This window comes from Perissodus microlepis, chromosome 5 (genome assembly GCF_051167445.1).
Source record: "Perissodus microlepis isolate ML-2025 ecotype Zambia chromosome 5, ASM5116744v1, whole genome shotgun sequence".
Taxonomy (NCBI): domain Eukaryota; kingdom Metazoa; phylum Chordata; class Actinopteri; order Cichliformes; family Cichlidae; genus Perissodus; species Perissodus microlepis.
In genome coordinates, this window is record NC_140465.1 from 810157 (window position 1) to 829409 (window position 19253).

A 19253-nucleotide genomic window follows, 5' to 3' on the forward strand; every position below is an offset into this window, starting at 1 on the left:
CTAGAAGAAGTGGTTATAATGTAGGCTTACACATACAGATAGTACATAGATTTATTTTTAGGATAAAGGGGAGAGCTTATACGTAGAAATGATTTTTTATATATTGCGATTGTGCTAATTAACAGAGTTGATGCCCAGCGTATTGAAGGTTGTAAGCTTCACTGAGCGCGATGTCTCAGTTGATATATTGAGGGTGACTGGAGCATGGAAGGCCGCACATGCTTACAAACACATAGAATCCATAAACCTGTCAGGCCAGAGGCCTCAAATTAATTTAGCGTTTAACTGAACTTGAGCTGGCCCTGTAACAAGTGACAGAAAAGAGGAACTGAATAGGAGTTTCTTGCTTTAAAGAAGGACCAAAGGAAGGAAAGCATATATTTTGGTTAAGTCTGATAAACTAGAATTAGAAGGTATTGTTACATTAAAATGAGCAAAATGAAATAAAAAGCCTATACCAAAAAACAGGTTATAACATAGGAAATGTGAGTGTTAAAATGAAGTTAGTGTTAACACACAGGAGTTGTTTCAGGGCAGCACTTAGCAATGATAAAATGTATGCATGAGTAATTGCTTATATGTTTAAACTTAATTGATTAAAGTGGTTGTTTTCTTTTGGATCTTTTAGTAGAATAGGCGCTTATAATGATTTTCTTGTGGAAGGTGACTTTAGATCAGAGTGGAGGAACTTGCAGCAGCGACAGTTTGTGTACAGGATGTTGATGATCAGATAAGGCGACAGGAAACGTATGCAGGGACGTGAAAGCAGAGCTTTAAGAGTTTTAAATGATGAGTAACGCTGAAGAATTTATATAAATACAAGTCAATGAGTCAAGAACATAATTAGGATCATGCTTTTAATTAAGGAGTCCCAAACATGATGAGTTAGGGAGGTGCAGGAGAAGGTGTTTTGTTTCCTTTGCAGAAGATCTCGGCGACCACAGGGTGTGAGGATGATGGAGGCCTGAGGCCTGATAGACCGCAAGAGAGGGACCCATTCCAATCTCACGCATGGAGTGTTCTCGAGGGGGAGCTGGTGTTTATTACGGGACCACTTAGATGACATGAGGTTGTTATCTGATTTGCTGAGCCAGAGGACGGCTAGAGAGGGTCAGAGCAATGTCACAAGTAAAGTGTGGTGACCCTCTGAAGAGGGTCACCAAGAGAGGGAGTGTGGAGAGCAGGGAAATTATTTCATTGTTATCTTTTATTTCATTTATATCTTTTATTAAGCTGTTAGTAGAGGTTCTTGTTTATAACATTTATTCAACATAGTACATATAGTTTCAGTTAGGTTGTTACACATAAGGATGAGCCTCTGTTCTGGTGAAAGGTCAGAAGTGCAACCGGTGAGATGAGAGAGCATATAAGGACGACACATACGCACACACACACTCAGTTAGAGAGAATCATATATAGGTGAGAGGTTAGCCATGTCTGCTTGTAACTGTGAAATTGTCTCTGCTAAAAGAGGAACAGTTTCTTGTTATCTCTGCAAAAAGAGGAACAGTGTCTTGCAGGATGAGTGTCTTGTGATGAGAACTGGAAGTCAAAAGGTTGACAGGAGACATCTGCTATGAAGATAGAAGACAATGTTCTTTTTAAACTGTGTTAAAAGTCATTGTGGTTTTGATGTGACCTATGTATGAAGTGTATCTGTGACGCATGAGGGGGCGTCAGTAAGTTCAAACCCTGATGGTATAAAAATCTGTTTATGTTTTGAGTAGTCAGAGATCAGCCCTGTCTGCGAACGGAACTGGTCTTCCCACGCGTGTATTCATTAAAATCAATTGTTTGACCAAGTTCTGGACCAGTGGTTGTTTGTACTCTCCTTCCTCAATATTTGAACCTTAACAGAGTGAAGCAGGGAGGTGGCACTAGAAAAATTCAAATGACCACTGATGGTGGATTAAAAGATATTCTTCAGGAAGGAAAGAAAAATTTTTTTTCCTGGTGGCATATCTCCTAAAGGATCTGAAACAGATTTTGAGTTTGAGGTTTGGGACTTCAAACAGAACCACCTTACTGATGACACCCACCAGTCTATAGGCAATATGTATGAGGCAGCGAGGCTGACAATGTTACGCTTCTACGTTGCAACAAAACCAAAAGATCCTGAAGAACATTCCAGTGAGACATCTGATGTGGTGTTTGTCTCAGAAAGCAGTGGCAGTGATATTAATCCATTGCAAGTGGGGGGAGTCAGGGGTAATTTTGATGAAGTCATTCCTGGTTCAGAAATTTCAGATGATCCAGAAATGACCTTTCGTCCAATTTTTGACGCTGAAGAAGATACAGAAGACACATCAGTCTATGAGGGTTTTCTTGTCCCCCTCAGTCCACCTAATTCAGAGAACGTAATAACAATCACCATACGTCATACTGACACTTTACATGACATGATTACTGCTTTCTCTGATGCAGAGATTTTGAGAAAAACACTGAATGTGAAGCGTGTACTTCCAGACAACACTGAAGAACCAGGCACTGGATCAGGAATACTAAGAGATGTACTCACATGCTTCTGGCATGCATTTTATGAGCGATGCACCCTTGGTACAACAGTTAAAGTGCCATTCATTTGCCATGATTTTCCTGCTGAAAAATGGAAGGCAGTTGGGCGAAAACTCTTGAAAGGTTACCAAGAATGCCAGTATTTTCTAAATAAACTTGCAATCCCTTTCCTGGAACAAGTGCTTTTCAGTGGTGTTTACAGTGATCTTAAAGCACACTTTCTACAGTTTGTCAGCAGCCAAGAATGTGATGTTTTGATGGAAGCAGTAAAAGATTTCTCTGAAGTTGACTTGGATGATCTTGTGGAAGTTCTTGACAGCTATGGCTGTAGAAAAAGAATCACTGCTGAGACTCTTCCTACAATCCGTGATGAAATAGCGCACAAAGAGCTTGTCCAAAAAACCAATGTTTGTTATTGACTGCTGGAGGGAGATCATCGACCCCCATATCTCCCTCAGTCCAGAGGCACTGACAAAGTTATTCTCTGAACTGCAACCAACTTCAAAAAAAGTGTGCCAGCTGCTGAAATTTGCTGTGGATTTGACTCCACAACAAAAGGAAGTGAAAAATCATCTCAAAAGATTCATCAGAGAGCTGGATAACATTAAACTTCAGAAATGTATGTGTTTCTGCACCGGATCTGATCTTATAGTAACAAACAGTATTTATGTGGAATTTCAAGATATGACAGAGTTTACAAGAAGACCAGTCGGACACACATGTGGGAATGTTCTGCAGCTAGCTAACAGCTATGAAAACTTCCCAGATTTTCGTTCTGAATTTAATGCAGTTCTTGAAAGTAATGTCTGGGTGATGGACATTGTTTAGACTCTCTACAGCACTGCGCTACATTTTAACTGTTCATGCACACTAGAGCAGAACTGTAAAGCGATGTTAGGAATATGTATTTTTATGTATTTTGAACTTATACAAAATACTTCTATTTTACTTGGAGAGGTTTCTCATCTCTGTTAGAAGTCTAGTTTTGGCTGCAAATATTTAAGTTTCTTTTCTCATTTTGACTTTACTTGATACAGTCACAAAACAAAACTAACGGGTACACTGTTTACTAGAGATGGACCGATCCGATATTACCTATCGGTATCGGTCCGATACTGACCTAAATTACTGGATCGGATATTGGAGAGAAATAAAAAATGTAGTTCCATCCGAAGTATCACAAAATCACCTCACAAAACACCCTACTTGGCGTAACCCAGCTCGGCGCATCGCATTATGTGTCACGTGATAGAGCGGCTGTTGGCGGTCTGTTGGAGCATTTGGAGCCTCACTACATGCTTCCTAACCGCGGCATTTCATCTCGGCGAAAACTATCCCAGATAAGTAAAGCAAGTGTGTAAGTTCATCCCTGAATGTTTGCATAGTATTTCCTTGTTGGTGGTCACCTGATTAAATGTATAGAAATCCATTATTGTATATAGTAACTAATAAGTCTAATATACACCCTAGTAAGCTATAGTACTTTTTCCTTTGGGAAGGTACCATCTGTTCAGTCTGCAATTCTGTTGAAGAAAGATGTTGAATCTATTTAAATATTGTAGAAAAATAATTGATTTCTGTGCATTTGTTTTACATTGCATTAAATTAAAGTTGATTACATCAATTAAGGGCAGGGGGTGGTTCCCTAATTTTTGCTGGGAGTTGGCAACCCTATTAGTAAGGTTGGTTGGTTAAAATACCAGATTAGGGAGGATGGTGTAGGTTTAAATTTATTAAATTAATCAGTGTTGCTGAACTATAAAATGTTTTGGGTGGAGTGTATTTTTTGCATACAGGTATAGCAGAATAGCTTCAGTGTCTTGTTTTTTTAAACTTGAGTATGAACTTATACAAAATACAGCAAGATATTTATAAAAAACAGTTTTATTGATTACAAAATACGCTGTATCGGATTCATATCGGTATCGGCAGATATCCAAATTTATGATATCGGAATCGGTATCGGACATTAAAAAGTGGTATCGTGCCATCTCTACTGTTTACTACCATACCCAGAGCTGTCTTCACCAAATCCAAGTTTTCCAGCTGTAAGACAGAAACCTTTAGCAAAAGCTTGAAGAAAGAATACTAAAGATCTATAAAATATAATTAAACTGCTCTTTTAAACTTTCTTTAATGCACCATGTGTGGTGTGAGAGTTCAGCACAGTCAAATACTTTTGTAAGTAATTAATAGTAAGACTAATTCGTTCAGATGTTATTTTGTTATTAGGGTCAGGGCTAAAACTGAACATTGTTATAACGTAAAAGGAATGCTGTTGTTCAACACTGTATTGTAAAAGGAATACATACAATTTTATACTTTAGCAATTGTCATGTCTAAAAATATTTTGCTTTACACTATATACAATTTTTAGTTAAGGTAGGTTAAGGTATCAAAGTTTGGTATTTGCTGTTGATTACAAAGGTTCTATTACGGGTGGGCGGTATAAACAGTATACGGTAGAAACGATATAAATTTGGCCAACGGTAGAGATTTTGACTATACCGCTCTACCGCGATAGCGCATGTTGATGGTGTCATCAAGCTGTGCCTGTTTTGGTCGTAAGCATTGCAGCGGCTGCAAACAACATCATCTGCAAATTATGCCGGGCGACAGTAATAACAAAAAGGTGAAGCACTTTTGGAATATGGGGTTTGGTCCCACCTTCGCTGTTGTGATTGGTGTGGGGGTAGGGACAGGCTTGGGGCATCGGGGGATTCCCCAGGAGCGTCTTCCTTGGAGGGCTCAACCCGGGGTTGCGGTCATGGCCTGTTAAGGGCTCTGTTGGCTCTCAGGTGACGGTTTCCTCGTGGCTGCGTGCAGCGGGGCTAGGGGATGGTCTGTGCTGACGGACGTGGGTTACTGACCTGGTAGCCTGGCTGCCCCTGGGTGGGTCCGGGACGGGCGTGGGGTTCCGGGGGTGCTCTGTCTCTGGGTTGGGGCCCTGGCTGGGCCTTGGGGCCTTGGGTCCTGGTTGGTGTGTCGCCAGGGTTGTGGGTGGGTGGGTGTGTGGGGGCTCAGCCCTTGGGCAGGGTGCTGCCAGTGCATCGAGCCACCTGGAGGGCTCTTCAGCTGGTGGGGGAGGCTGTTACATCTTGCAGGAGGTCTCCTCTCTTCAGGAACTCACTCTGCAGGTGGGGGAGATATAGGAGAGGTGGAGGAAGAACTCAGCCTGGGTGTCTATTGTCTTGTGTAGTCTGGAAGATGAGTGGACGACGGGGTGGGTGCAGTTTTCTCTGTGATGGGGTCAGGTGGGCTGTCCCGGTCTCTGTGGGGCTGGGCGGCGCTGCTGAACTGGGCCCCTGGTCCGGATGGGCCTGGGCCCCCTTGCCCTGGTGGGTTGCAGAGTATGGGGGTGCCTACTGGGGTCAGTGGGGGAGCTGGCCCCAGGGAGGGGCCACTTGCTTCCCTCCCCATCTCCAGCTGCCTCCCTCTTCCCGCTCCACCACAATCACCCACACATGCAGGGCCTTGGCGTAAAGGTGTGTCACCAGGGTGCAGGGGAGGCATCCCCCCCTCTGTCCCCTTCTGGCTGCATGAGCCTCAATTTTATCTCACAACTTAGACATTCACATTACTCACACTCTCATAACACATACATATAGGACCTTGGGGGTCGGCACGCTACACGGCATCCAGATGACCATCAGGGTGTACAACCTCACCCCTGGCGCCGTTGCCCACCTCTCAATTTTAAATACACGTATACATTGAGGGCTATCAGGAGGGGCTATGCGCTTACCTGCTGCTCTCTGGCAGGTAGCTCCATGCCCTCCTGGGTTTTAAATGCACCTTAGAACACACATGCATCAACACTACATATGAGCGGGCGGAGGGAGGTTTGGAGTCTTCACACACCCATTCTCTGTTGCTTGTTGGGGCGGGGGGGCTGGGAGGAGGAGTTGGCCGTCCGATTGGGGTCCAGGAATGTTGGGCCTCCCAGCTGCTGCGGAGTCGGGGCGGTCTGCTTCTCTCCACCCCAAGGAAGAGGGTAACACTACCTGGGTCTGGGTGCAGTTTCCCCCTCCAGGGGCAAGGGGGCCTAGACCTGGGGTATAGAGTATGCTTGGGGAGTGTGATTGTGTGTATAGTGTCTATTTATGTCTGTCTCCACGTTGAGTGAGTGCTAAGTAATTGCATATGAGAGCATGAGGGTGGGAATGGATGTTTGTATCTGTGTGTGCATGTTTGTTTGTTTCTATATGTCAGGTCGGGTATCAGACACCACCTCTCTAGGGACATCTGAGGTCCTCCAAGGTATGGAGGCCTATCTCCCCCCACCACTCCCCCTGCCAGTGGCAGACGCCCTCAGACATCGGTGCATTGGTGGTTCTTTGTGTCCGGGGATGGGCGTCCAGGTACGCACCGGCTCACTCCTGGTGGCTGCTTGTCGGGGCCTGGAGCCTGGGGCTCGCTCGGGCCACTTCGGGGGTGGGGTGCCCTCGGCCTCTCGGCCTGGGGCTCGGTCACTCTAGCACAGCTGGCTGCCGGCGGAGCTCACGGGCACGTCACTGCAACCCCCCCTGGCTTCTGCTCCATGGCTGCTGAGTGACCCCTCATCTGGGGCTCTCCTCAGCTTTTTCTGGGATAGTGGCACGGCAGCCCCTCCGTTGGTCTTCCTTGGTCTCTTGTGCTCTGGGGGCCTCTGGATGTCTGGAGTTTTGATCTCCTCCATACCTGCTTCATGCCCTGGAGGATGGGGCTATGGCTCCTTTTAAAAACAAGCGCGTTCATGCTCACATGTGTACACACGGGTGCTCACACACACAAACTACACCCTTTTTGACTTCTACCTCAAAGCACACTGTGCGTTGTCGATCCTACGTGCTGCACAATAATATTCAATATTTAGTATTTACTGTTACTATTCACATAGATCATCGCGATGATGTTATTTATTATATTGCTCTCTTTTTTTTGCTTGTTTTCTCTTTTTTCTTTCTCAACAAGTGATCCAGGTGATTGATATGTATGTGTATTTTTTGTCTGTTTGTTTTGTTGGTTTTTGTTTTTTGCTCTTTATCACCGTTCCTCTTCCCCGCTGTTTTTCTTTCCCTCTTTCTTTCTTTCTTTCTTTCTCCCTTTTCTTTTCCCCAGTCAAGTCTGTCCCGTGTTTAGCAAGTGAAAATGAAATAAACAATAAAAGCAAAGGTGAATTAAATAGACCAATACGTCCAGGCTGGGATGGTCCATTTGGTAAAGTAAATCCGTTGGGCATCTTTCTTTGCCTTTATACAATGATGGCAAAAGAACCAAAAGGGACAGGCGAGAAAAATAAAAATAAAAAATGAATATGGGGAAAGCCAAAAACTGCGCTTCCTCCGCTTCTGTACCATTGATTCATTCATGCTGAATTCTCTTGCAGCTGCTCTATTCCCATGTTGTTGCAGTATATTAATGACTGAACTCGTATTGTGGATGGATTATCTCAGTTGTTCTCCTGACTGAAGTTTGGTCCGTTTACCGCATCCTGCCATGCAATTGCATTTGTCCCTAACCATCGGAAACCCTCACATTAACTTTTATCCAGTGGAAAAAAGTTTGCGTTAATCCTTCAGCTTCACTGTGCTAATGTTATGCTAACGTAGCTGTTTTGCTAGCGATCACGTAGGACATCATTATATACCAGCTAGCCCAACTTCAGTAACCCTACAAACGTCACTGCTGTTTAGTTTTCTGTCTTCATTTATGTTGGAAGTGATAGCAGAGCTGTACGTTTGAATTTTTTCAGAAATCTCTCAGTCAGAACATGCTATATAATGTTTAGGTGGAAGCTAGCGAGCTAACTTCCTGCTATCTTCTAACTCCGTTGAATTTAATAAATTCTGTTTTCATGGATGCCTGGATGTTAAACTTAATTGTCACACCCGGTAAAGCAGCAACGCTGATCATTTTATTAAAGATGAAAGAATTTAGACAGTTTTTAACTCTCCGTGATGCTGCAGTGTTCCTTTGACTTTGGGACCTGAAGCAGACGGAGTTTTGGACCCGGATTATTCCGCAAGGCTCCTGACTATGGCAACAATAATGCTCCGGCAATCCATCAAGCGGCGCGGCTTCATAGCTTACCAAAGTCGTACTACAACATTTTTGACAAATTCTTGAGCGCCGTGTACCACATAAAATCGGTTCAAGGGTCAGTCAGCACAACCAGAATTCATACATAAGGCGCACTGTCAATTTTTGAGAAAATTAAAGGATTTTAAGTGTGCCTTATAGTGTTTAAAATACGTTATACAGAAGAAAAGAATATATCGCAATATATATCGTTACCGCACATGCTTCAAATTATACCGTAATATGGATTTTAGGCCATATCGCCCAGCCCTAGGTTCTATTTAAAGTTAGTGAAAACATTTTAAAAAGTTTGCAAAGAAAAGCGTCTGGACTTCTTTAAGTTACTTGAAGACGTTTCACCTCTCATCCGAGAAGCTTCTTCAGTTCTAAGGTCAAATGGTGGAGAGTCCCAGATATAAACCTAGTGGGAGTATCCCCCCACAGAGGGACAAAAGGGCCACCTGATGATCCTCTAATCGCCTGAGCCAAGGTGTGAAACTGGGTGTGGGTCCCAATCAGCCAGAGTTTCGGGTGTGTTCATTGTGAAACCTGGCCCCACCTTATCATGCGAATTCCTGAGGTCAGATGGCCCAGGATGTGAGTGGGCGTTAAGACGTCTGGGAAGGGATCTCAAAACTGGATTATAGATGGCAGAGAGTTGGTGTCGTAAACCCCCGCCTCTGTTCAAAGATGGTCGCTCACAGTGGACATAGATGGCTTCTTTCACTCCTCTTTCAAACCATCTGTCCTCTCTGTCCAAAATGTGAACATTGGCATCCTCGAAAGAGTGTCCTTTATCCTTAAGATGCAGATGGACTGCTGAGTCTTGTCCTGTGGAGGTGGCTCTTCTGTGTTGTGCCATGCGCTTGTGAAGTGGCTGTTTGGTCTCTCCAATGTAGAGGTCTGGGCATTCCTCGCTGCACTGTACAGCAAACACCACATTGTTAAGTCTGTGTTTTCGCGTTTTGTCTTTCGGGTGAACCAGTTTTTGTCTGAGCGTGTTGCTGGGTCTGAAATGCACCGGGATGTCATGCTTGGAGAAAACTCTCCTAAGTTTTTCTGATACACCGGCTACATAGGGGATGACAATGTTGTTGCGTCTGTCCTTCTTATCCTCCCTCGCTGGTGTCTGATCTTCTTTTCTGTGCCTCTTTGCTGACTTTAAGAACGGCCATTTAGGATAGCCGCACGTTTTGAGTGCTTCCTTTACATGTGTGTGTTCCTTCTTTTTTCCTTCAGGCTTAGAGGGAACATGTTCTGCCCGGTGGTGTAGGGTCCTAATTACTCCAAGTCTTCAAGTCCACGATGTTCTGTCTGTCTTCTGTCTTCATCAGGAGATTGACTGTCCTTTAAGCTTCTTCTCAGGGTGGGGACAGAATGAGAGGTCAAGCTGTAAAATTTTTAAGCCAAAGGCTGGCCTGGTTGTCGTCCCAATTCTGTTAATCTATCCTTTTGCCGCTGTACTCATGTTTTGAGGTTGAGAAGAATCCACCTGTACTGACACACTAAAACATGTAATTAATATAATTTTTATTACTTTTTCTTAAGACATTCAGTCTCTAATTCCTCTGTTCTCATGTTGCAACGTCTCTCACCAGCTCACAAGCTATAACCAGACTTGCTTTTTGACGCACACACACACACACTCTCTTCTCTCAGACTTCCTCTTTTTACGCACTCTGCTATGAACCTACATAGTGTTATTATTACTTATTTATTATTTTGTACGAATCACACAGAATCACTCAAATCCAGTACTCACAACATTCACACACTTAGAATCACTCAAAATGCGCTTTCCTAAGAGTATTTTATCAAACATGCTTTTTAGAATCAGAAAAAGGAAGTAGACAACACCCAGTTAAGTGCGTATGTCCTCTTAAAAGAGAAGAGAAATAAACACATATGGGACAATTCTCCCCAAATTAGACAGAATGTGACCATAAATGCCCTTTTCTAAGTCATGTTCTTCTCCACACACAACTCTTGGCCTCCAGGGCATAAAACTTTGGACTTATAACCGTGATATAAGTCCTCACAGCGCACCAAGCACGGAGAAAATCCAGCCTCAGTGCTTCAAAATCCTCACAAGATTCAAAAACTGTTTCTGTCATTTATCTGCCCAAGAACTCCAGCAAATGGACCTCTATGGGTCCAGTAATCTTCAGCACATGTATATCACTGCAGCCAGCATTAACTTATCACATGGACCGCGGCCGATCCATCAATATCAACACAATTGTGTATCCCCATGTACACTTCACTTGTGTCACAGCACATCAAGTAATATCTTCAGAATTACTTCAACATGGTAAACATTGATTTTCCTTTAAAATCAATTTACCATTAGAACTCAAAATCACAACTGACTCGATTCTCTGAAATCCTGAGTCACTTAGACACCTTGCCCAGTTCAAGATGCCCTTCTCATGGACTTCCACGTCCGGAATTACTCTTTTTACTCACAAATAAGTGTCTCCCAAAATGATCCTGTCGATCATTAGCTATTCCTGAGGCCACAACTCTCAGTAGCGCCACCTGAGTAAGGTCGTCTGGCCACCTAGTAAACGTCTTTACTAGGGAGGGAATTCTTCAATTCCGTGACTATAACACTTATTAAAACCATAAACTGACCAACAACTCTTATATTCTCTTATTCTTTAAACACACATTGGTCTCTTTTCTCTCTTATTTCTTTAAAATATAATCTCATGTTACTTTTATCTCAGTACTGTCTTTTTCTCAAAGTTTCATTATGCTTACTTCAAAGCTTCTCATTACTTCAAAGTTTCTCATTACTTCAAAGCTTCTTTATTCTCAAGAATTTAGTTTTACCACTACTGAGCCAATTTAATAGTTAAGATCATCTACTCAGCGAACAGATAATTTAGAATTCAGCCAATCTGCACAAATTTGCTTTTTGAACAGGTTTGTGCCTACCTTTAAATCTCTTTAGACCGGTCTTCTGTTTGCCTCATATCAGATCCAACCTTCGGCCACATTTGTTCTCTCTGTCACACAAAGAACCGGGCGGAAACACCAAATATTAAACCCCGATTCTTTTGTCCCCATGATAGAACAGAGAAAACTGACTCATAGTGTGTTAAAACATTTATATTTCTTTTTATTCAATCATCTTCCGGAAGAGAGAGACCCCTGCACAGCCCAAACGCCAGTTGCAGGATCTCTAACATTTTTAGCTCCACATATGTCTTATATGGTGTTATTTCTGTACTTTGCACGTCACACAGTTTCATTACAAGCGAAACTCCTTCTATTCAGTTCCTCTTTTCTGTCTGATTTATTAATATGCCGGTGCACTAAAACTTCCTGTGCAGCTTGCAATAACTTCCCCTTTCTAAGGTCTGTTGCCAGGGCAACCTGTCTGAACTTAGTTTCACTCTGTTTGGAGCTCATAGTTCTGCAAAAACCTGCAGTCAGCCTGTGACCTTGTCTCAAAGCTGGCCTTCTTTTATACATAAAACAATCTAATGAGCAGATACGCATTAAAAATATCTCTCTATTTCTTAACACTTCTCAGTAAAGTGAAACACCTTTTTAAGAGTAATCTCATCTAAAAGCATTGTCAGTCTCTGTCGGATCCGCTCCTCTTGAGATTTTAGCATGTCAATGGTAAAATTTGTTTGCATCACCCGTTCATTAAGCAGCTGGTGCTGTGCCTTCTGGAGGATTTTTGTTGCCCGGAAGCCTTTAATTGAAGAGCTCATTTGCAGACTTTTAGGAGTAATCCGGTTTTGTCGGCATCTGAGGCTGAATCGCAAGTGGTTCCTGTAGTCCGCCATCTTACGTGCTGTTTGCTCATACTGACGTACAAGCTTTAGGCCGTCCTTGCCAAAGTGGGTTAAAACATCTTGATGCATTCTCAATCATCCAGGAAAGTAAATCTCCAAAAGTTGATTCTGTTCATCCGGACGTAGCGTATCTTACAATACCATCTTACAATGCTGTGATTGCAGCCATTCCCCAACTCTCTATGAATGGGACTCATGGCCATTGATCAGTGGGTTTTGGTCAGTGGCTGTTGATCAATGGTCATGAGAATTTGCATAATTAAGATTAAGGAACTGACCTCCCAGCCCATTGTTCCTTCAGTGGGCTGGTTTCAGTCATTATGCAAATGTACTGTTTATAAGATTGAAACCTGCAGTCAGCTGAGACTGAAGACGTCACTTGGATGATGACGAAACGTTTCTCCCACAAAACGCTACGTCCAGATGAACAGAATCAACTTTTGGAGACTTGATATATTAACAGTGATACATGTTTATAGAAAAGTTCTGTTGTCAAGACCTAGAAATGTTAATGCTACTATGGTTTGCTGAAACATATCACAGATAACCTGGGCACCTAGCATATCATATGCTGGTGCCTGGGTTTCCAGCCATGAATATTAAGAATAAAGGTGGATACAGAAAACAATGAACAGGGAGCTGGTCAGTTTATATTTTATATACTATGCACATGTCTAGTAACAAAACACAGAAATTTATATTGCAATTCACTGGTAGGCAGGTTTACACCATTTATGATTCAATCAAAAATATAACATTTGTAAATGCAGTTTAATGTATGGCCTTTTAAAAGGATTGACATGTGTTTCATAACTGATTGATAATACAATATTCACAATATTCAGCTTTTTCAAGGAACAGATAAACATTTCTGTTTATTGGTAGTGTGAATGTAGAAAAACAATCAAACTTGGGGGAAGAAGATACCAACCAAACTGTATTTTTTTACTATGATCAACATAAAATAATACTAGTTGGTGCTGACCTCCTATTAGCACTCTGAATTTAAATTGCAACAGTAATAAACAGCAATATTCAAACAGAATGACGTGAAAAATGGCATGTTTGTTCACACCTAAAAGATGTCTTTCATTTAATGCAGTGCAGAAATACCTGCATATAGGGTACCTGTAAGACATGGCACCCACTATCAAATCACGTTGTCAAGATGAACAGAAATATTTTTTTGTACATTTACACACTGAAATTTCTTAAATCTCCTGGGGCCGTTTTTTTTGGCAAAATTATCCACACCCACTGCCGCGCTATGAATTCTGGGATATGTTCGGCCACGAAGGATAATCTGGCCCATACTTCAAATCTGGGAAATGAAGGACGCATTTGTCGGCCGCATTTGGAGCAGCCTTCAAGTTGGGACAGCCTTCGTTGCGTCACTGTGACGTAATTGGCATTAAAATGCAGCCTTCAAGGCTGCAGACCCCGAATTGGGATATAGCCCTAGAAACATTAACATAGGGCACAGACTGTCAAAGTAAAAGAGGAAGTAAGGAGAAGACGCACACAGACGAGACCAGGAATAACAGATATGAAAACATAACAGAGACATGAGACACAAGAGCATAGGGAAGGCACCGTAACAGAAATGAGAACGATAATTACAATACCAACAGATATCCATAATCCAGAAAGTATAACTTAACTCAAAAACCTAAGCTCTGGATCACTAAACCCAGGACCATGACAGCGCCATGAAGAGTGGGACGGATGCTGGGGCAGGAGTGCTGGAGGTGTAGTCGGCCTGGACACCCGAGGAGGGAGTGTCCACTGATAGAGGTGGAACGGGTGTTGTACATCGCCCGGTCTCTGGTGCAGGTGCTGTTTCAGGTCATCTCCTGAGTCGGCATGCCGAAAGAGATACTGACTGACCTGGGCACATCGTTTATGTCTCGCACACTAAAAGAACTGTATGAATTATTAGGCATTAAATCGGTTTGGACCAGCGTCTACCACCATCATATTGATGGGCTGGCAGAGCTGCTGAAGAAGACTTTAAAGTCCATGATTCGTAAGTTCATTCAAGAGGATGAACGCAATTGGGATTGTCTCTGTTGTTTGTGGTGCGTGCGGTGTCCCAGGCCTCCACAGGATTCTCCCTTTGAGTTGCTGCTCGATAGGAAGCCGCAAGGGGCGCTCGACCTTTTAAAGAAAACTGGGAGAAAGTTCAGACCCCCGTGAAAAATGCTACAAATTATTTAGAAGGAACTGGCCAAAATCCTGAGAATGGGAGTAATAGAAGAGTCGCACAGCGCATGGTATAGCCCCATCGTTCTGATCATGTAAAGTCTATCTGGTTCTGTGTAGACTATTGCAAAGTGAATGAGGTATCATGCTTTGATGCTTACCCCCATGCATTGGAGTCTTTGAGCTCCTGGACAATTGTGGAAAGCACTGCCCCCCAAGCCCACTGCACCACCACTCTACCACCAGAGACCACACCCCTGCCACACACCTTGAGGCCGGGACTGCATCCGGAAAAACCCCAGATTATTTTGAGTTACTACAACCACAACAGACAAGACCAGGGAACGGGGAAAAATAGGCACCTGGGGGAGCCTAAGGTGTTCTAAGAGAGAGGTGAAGTCCTGACACATGACCCGACACATAGACAAAGCACTGAGCTAGTGACCACACCTTCACCACATACCCCCACCGCCTGACTGAGGCCGGGCTACATTTAAACATGAACGACGTGCCCTGATCAGTCAGTATCTCTTTCGGCATGCCGACTTGGGAGATGATGTGAAACAGTACCTGCACCACACTTTTAGCAGAAATGGTGTGCAGTGCCACTGCTTCTGGGTATCATGTTGCATAATCCACCGGAAGGAATACATAGCGATAGCTGCATGCACTCCAGTGAAATGGCCCACTGGGGTCTATGCCAATGCGCTCAAATGAGACCTCCATTAAAGGCAGTGGGCACAAAGTCGTTTTTGGGATGGCTGGCTGCATAACCAGCAGACATTCCGGGCAGGACGTGCACCATTGGTGCACATTCACTTCGATTCTTGGCCAATAAAATCGGCCATTATTCACTAAAGAGTTTTCTCATATCCCATATGCCCTGCCATGGGGTTATAATGAGCTGCCTGGAAAATCAATTACCGGTTGCTTTTAGACACCCCAACTGGGTGTGTTCCTCTGTGCCAGTGTCACGACTCACTTGATAAAGCCTATCATTCATTCGGCTTGGTTTTGCAGCCTGTCCAGCTGCTCCTTATGTACCGCCGCCTCCTGTAGAAGTTTTCCTTTTAAGATTCCAGCAAATCTCCCATTCACTTGCATTCTCACAGATCTACTGTGGTTCTTCAACTTGACTCTTCTATCTCTTCTCTTTTGTTTTGAAATCTCATGTTGCTCTACTTCCTGAGGCGATTGAGGCGTGCAGGACTTGAGAGCTCAGTCCTCGTCTCCTAGATGTGCGGTGGAGAGTGTTCTGTGCTCTGGCATGAGTACAAACAGTAAAAAATCCAGATAATGCAAGAAGTAAGAAATAGCACAATATATATAATATATACATAAATATATTATATATAAAAAAATTAATTCCCCACTCGCCCCTGCAGGCGGTCAATCCTTCAAGCTCGGGTCCTCTACCAGAGGCCTGGGAGCTTGAGGGTCCTGCGCAGTATCTTAGCTGTTCCTAGGACTGTGCTCTTCTGGACAGAGATCTCCGATGTTGTTTCCAGGTTATACTCGGCACAGATGTTCCTGTATACTATGCCGGCCACTTGGTTAAGGCGTTCCATGTATGCCTTGCCTGCTAGCATCTTGCACCCTGCTGTTATGTGCTGGATTGTCTCTGGAGCATCTTTACACAGCCTGCACCTGGGGTCTTGCCTGGTGTGATAGACCCCAGCCTCAATGGATCTTGTGCTTAGTGCTTGTTCCTGTGCTGCCATGATTAGTGCTTCCGTGCTGTCTTTCAGTCCAGCTTTGTCCAGCCACTGGTAGGATTTCTGGATATCAGCCACTATCTGCCAGCGGTACATACCGTGCAGGGGCCTGTCCTTCCATGATGGTTCCTCGCCTTCCTCCACTTTCTTGGGTTTCTGCTGCCTGAGGTATTCACTGAGCACGCTGTCAGTTGGGGCCATCTTTGTGATGTATTCGTGGATGTTCCTTGTCTCATCCTGGACTGTGGTTCTGACACTCACCAGTCCCCGGCCCCCTTCCTTCCGCTTAGCGTACAGCCTCAGGGTGCTGGACTTGGGGTGAAACCCTCCATGCATGGTAAGGAGCTTTCTTGTCTTGATGTCAGTGGCTTCTATCTCCTCCTTTGGCCAGCCTATTACCCCAGCAGGGTACCTGATCATGGGCAGCGCATAGGTGTTGATAGCCCGGATCTTGTTCTTACCGTTCAGCTGACTCCTCAGGACTTGCCTGACCCTCTGCAGGTACTTGGTGGTTGCAGCTTTCCTAGCGGCCTCTTCATGGTTCCCATTCACCTGCAGGATCCCCAGGTACTTGTAACTGTCCTCGATGTCTGCAATGTTGCCTTCTGGTAGTTTGATCCCCTCTGTTCTGGCTACCTTCCCTCTCTTTGTTATCATCCGACTACACTTCTCCAGCCCGAACGACATTCCAATGTCATTGCTATATATCCTGGTGGTGTGGATCAGTGAATCGATGTCTCGTTCACTCTTGGCATACAGCTTGATGTCATCCATGTACAGGAGGTGGCTGACAACGGCTCCATTCCGTAGTCGTTATCCGTAGCCAGTCTTGTCAGTTATCTCACTGAGGGGGTTAAGGCCTATGCAGAACAGCAGTGGGGACAGAGCATCTCCTTGGTAGATCCCGCACTTGATGGTGACTTGTGCTATGGGCTTGAGGTTGGCCTCCAGTGTTGTCCGCCACATCCCCATTGAGTTCCTGATGAAGACTCTCAGGGTCCTGTTAATCTTATATAGGTCTAGGCATTCCAGGATCCAGGTGTGGGGCATTGAGTCATAGGCCTTCTTGTAATCAATCCAGGCAGTGCACAGGTTGGTCAGTCTGGTCCTGCAGTCTCGGCTGACTGCTTGGTCTGCCAGTAGCTGGTGTTTTGCGCCTCTGGTATTCTTGCCCATCCCTTTCTTTGCCCCGCTCACGTATTGACCCATGTGCCTGTTCATCTTAGCCGCTATGATGCCTGACAGGAGCTTCCACGTGGTGCTGAGGCAGGTTATTGGTCGGTAGTTGGAGGGGACCGGTCCCTTCTGGGGGTCCTTGAGGATCAGGACTGTCCGGCCTTCAGTTAGCCATTCCGGGTGTCTCTCGTCAACTAGCAGCTGGTTCATTTGTGCTGCCAGGCGCTCGTGGAGTGCAGTCAGCTTCTTCAGCCAGTAGGCGTGAACCATGTCAGGGCCTGGTGCTGTCCAACTCTTCATACTGGAGACCCTTTTTTGGATATCTGCCACTGTGATGGTTACTGGACCCTGTTCGGGGAGGTCGCTGTGGTCTGCCCTCAGATCCACTAGCCACTGAGCATTGCCGTTATGGGTTGCGTCCTTCTCCCATATGCTCTTCCAGTATTGTTCCGTCTCCAGCCTTGGTGGTGCTGTTCTCATATTGTTCCCCTGCCACTGAGAGTACACCTTGGCTGGTTCCGTGGAGAACAGCTGGTTTATTCTCCTGCCTTCTATCTCTCTGATGTACGTCCACAAGCGGCTGGCCAAGGCTGTGAGTCATTGCTTGGCAGTTTCCAAGGCCTCAGGTATGGACAGCTTCCTGTACTTCTTAGGCACCTTCCTCATCGCGCCTTTCTGCAACTCCGATTGTTGGCTAACCTCCCTCCGTGCTACCTTGATCTTAGCCTCTAGCCTCCTTCTCCATGGAGGGTACTGCCCCTTGTGGCTGTTCAACTTGTAGCCAAGCATCTCACTGATCACTGCTACCGTATTGTAGATCAGCTTGTTAGTGTCGGTAATCGTGGCTGTAGGTATCATCCGCAGTGCTGCATTGACATCATCTAGCAGACCTTCTGAGGGTACTTCACGTAATCTTGGTAACCGGCTAAGGGGGGTCCAGGTTTCAAGCTTGGCCATGATCCTATCTTGATCCTATCTTTTCAGGTCAGTTCCTCTTGCGTTTACGTCACACACACATATATATATATATATATGTATATATATATATATATATATATATATATATATATATATATATATATATACATATATTAGGGGTGCAACGATACACAAAATTCACGGTTCGGTTCGGTTCGATACAAAAAAAAATGTTCATGCCTTTTTAATTTGAAATTTAAAATTATAAATATATATTTTAACTCAAAAGTACAGTTTTTAAATTTAATGTTGCAGAAACAAAAAAGTAATAAAAAAAATAAATATATCTCAGGGCTCGCAAAATTTCAATATCCCTGGTAGCCCTTCGGGCAGGGACTCTTCAGTTTTTGGTAGCCCAAAATAAATTTAAGTAGCCCGAATAAAAAAGAGAGCAATTTTTTGATTGATGTTTTGTTTCCTGTTTTGTTTCCTTTACAATATTATACTTTAATGTATAATATTGTAAAGGAAACAAAACAGGAAACAAAAAATTGTTGAAAAACAAATTACAACATTGTATAAAAATTACAATCATCAACTCAAATACTTGGTTCTAATTGAACAGAAATTTCTATGAACTTGTAAGAACTGTGTAGAACATGAATCAGTCTGTGTCATATCCCGAATTTGAAATTTCCACTGAAGTCACGGGTAAGAGGCAAGTGGAACCAAGATCTAGGCCATTTGCTTTTTGAAGTTTGCAAAGACTGCTAAATTTTGCCAGTGGTAGTTCACTCTTTGCAACATAGTACGCTGTTTTAAACTGATTTTCAGGTTTATTTTTAGTATGTTATTT

General features: G+C 43.9%; 1 pseudogene; it reads left to right on the forward strand.

Annotated features, from left to right (window-relative positions):
* Positions 1 to 1665: 1665 nt before the first annotated feature.
* Positions 1666 to 3372, forward strand: LOC146386339 (uncharacterized; annotated as a pseudogene).
* Positions 3373 to 19253: the final 15881 nt, after the last annotated feature.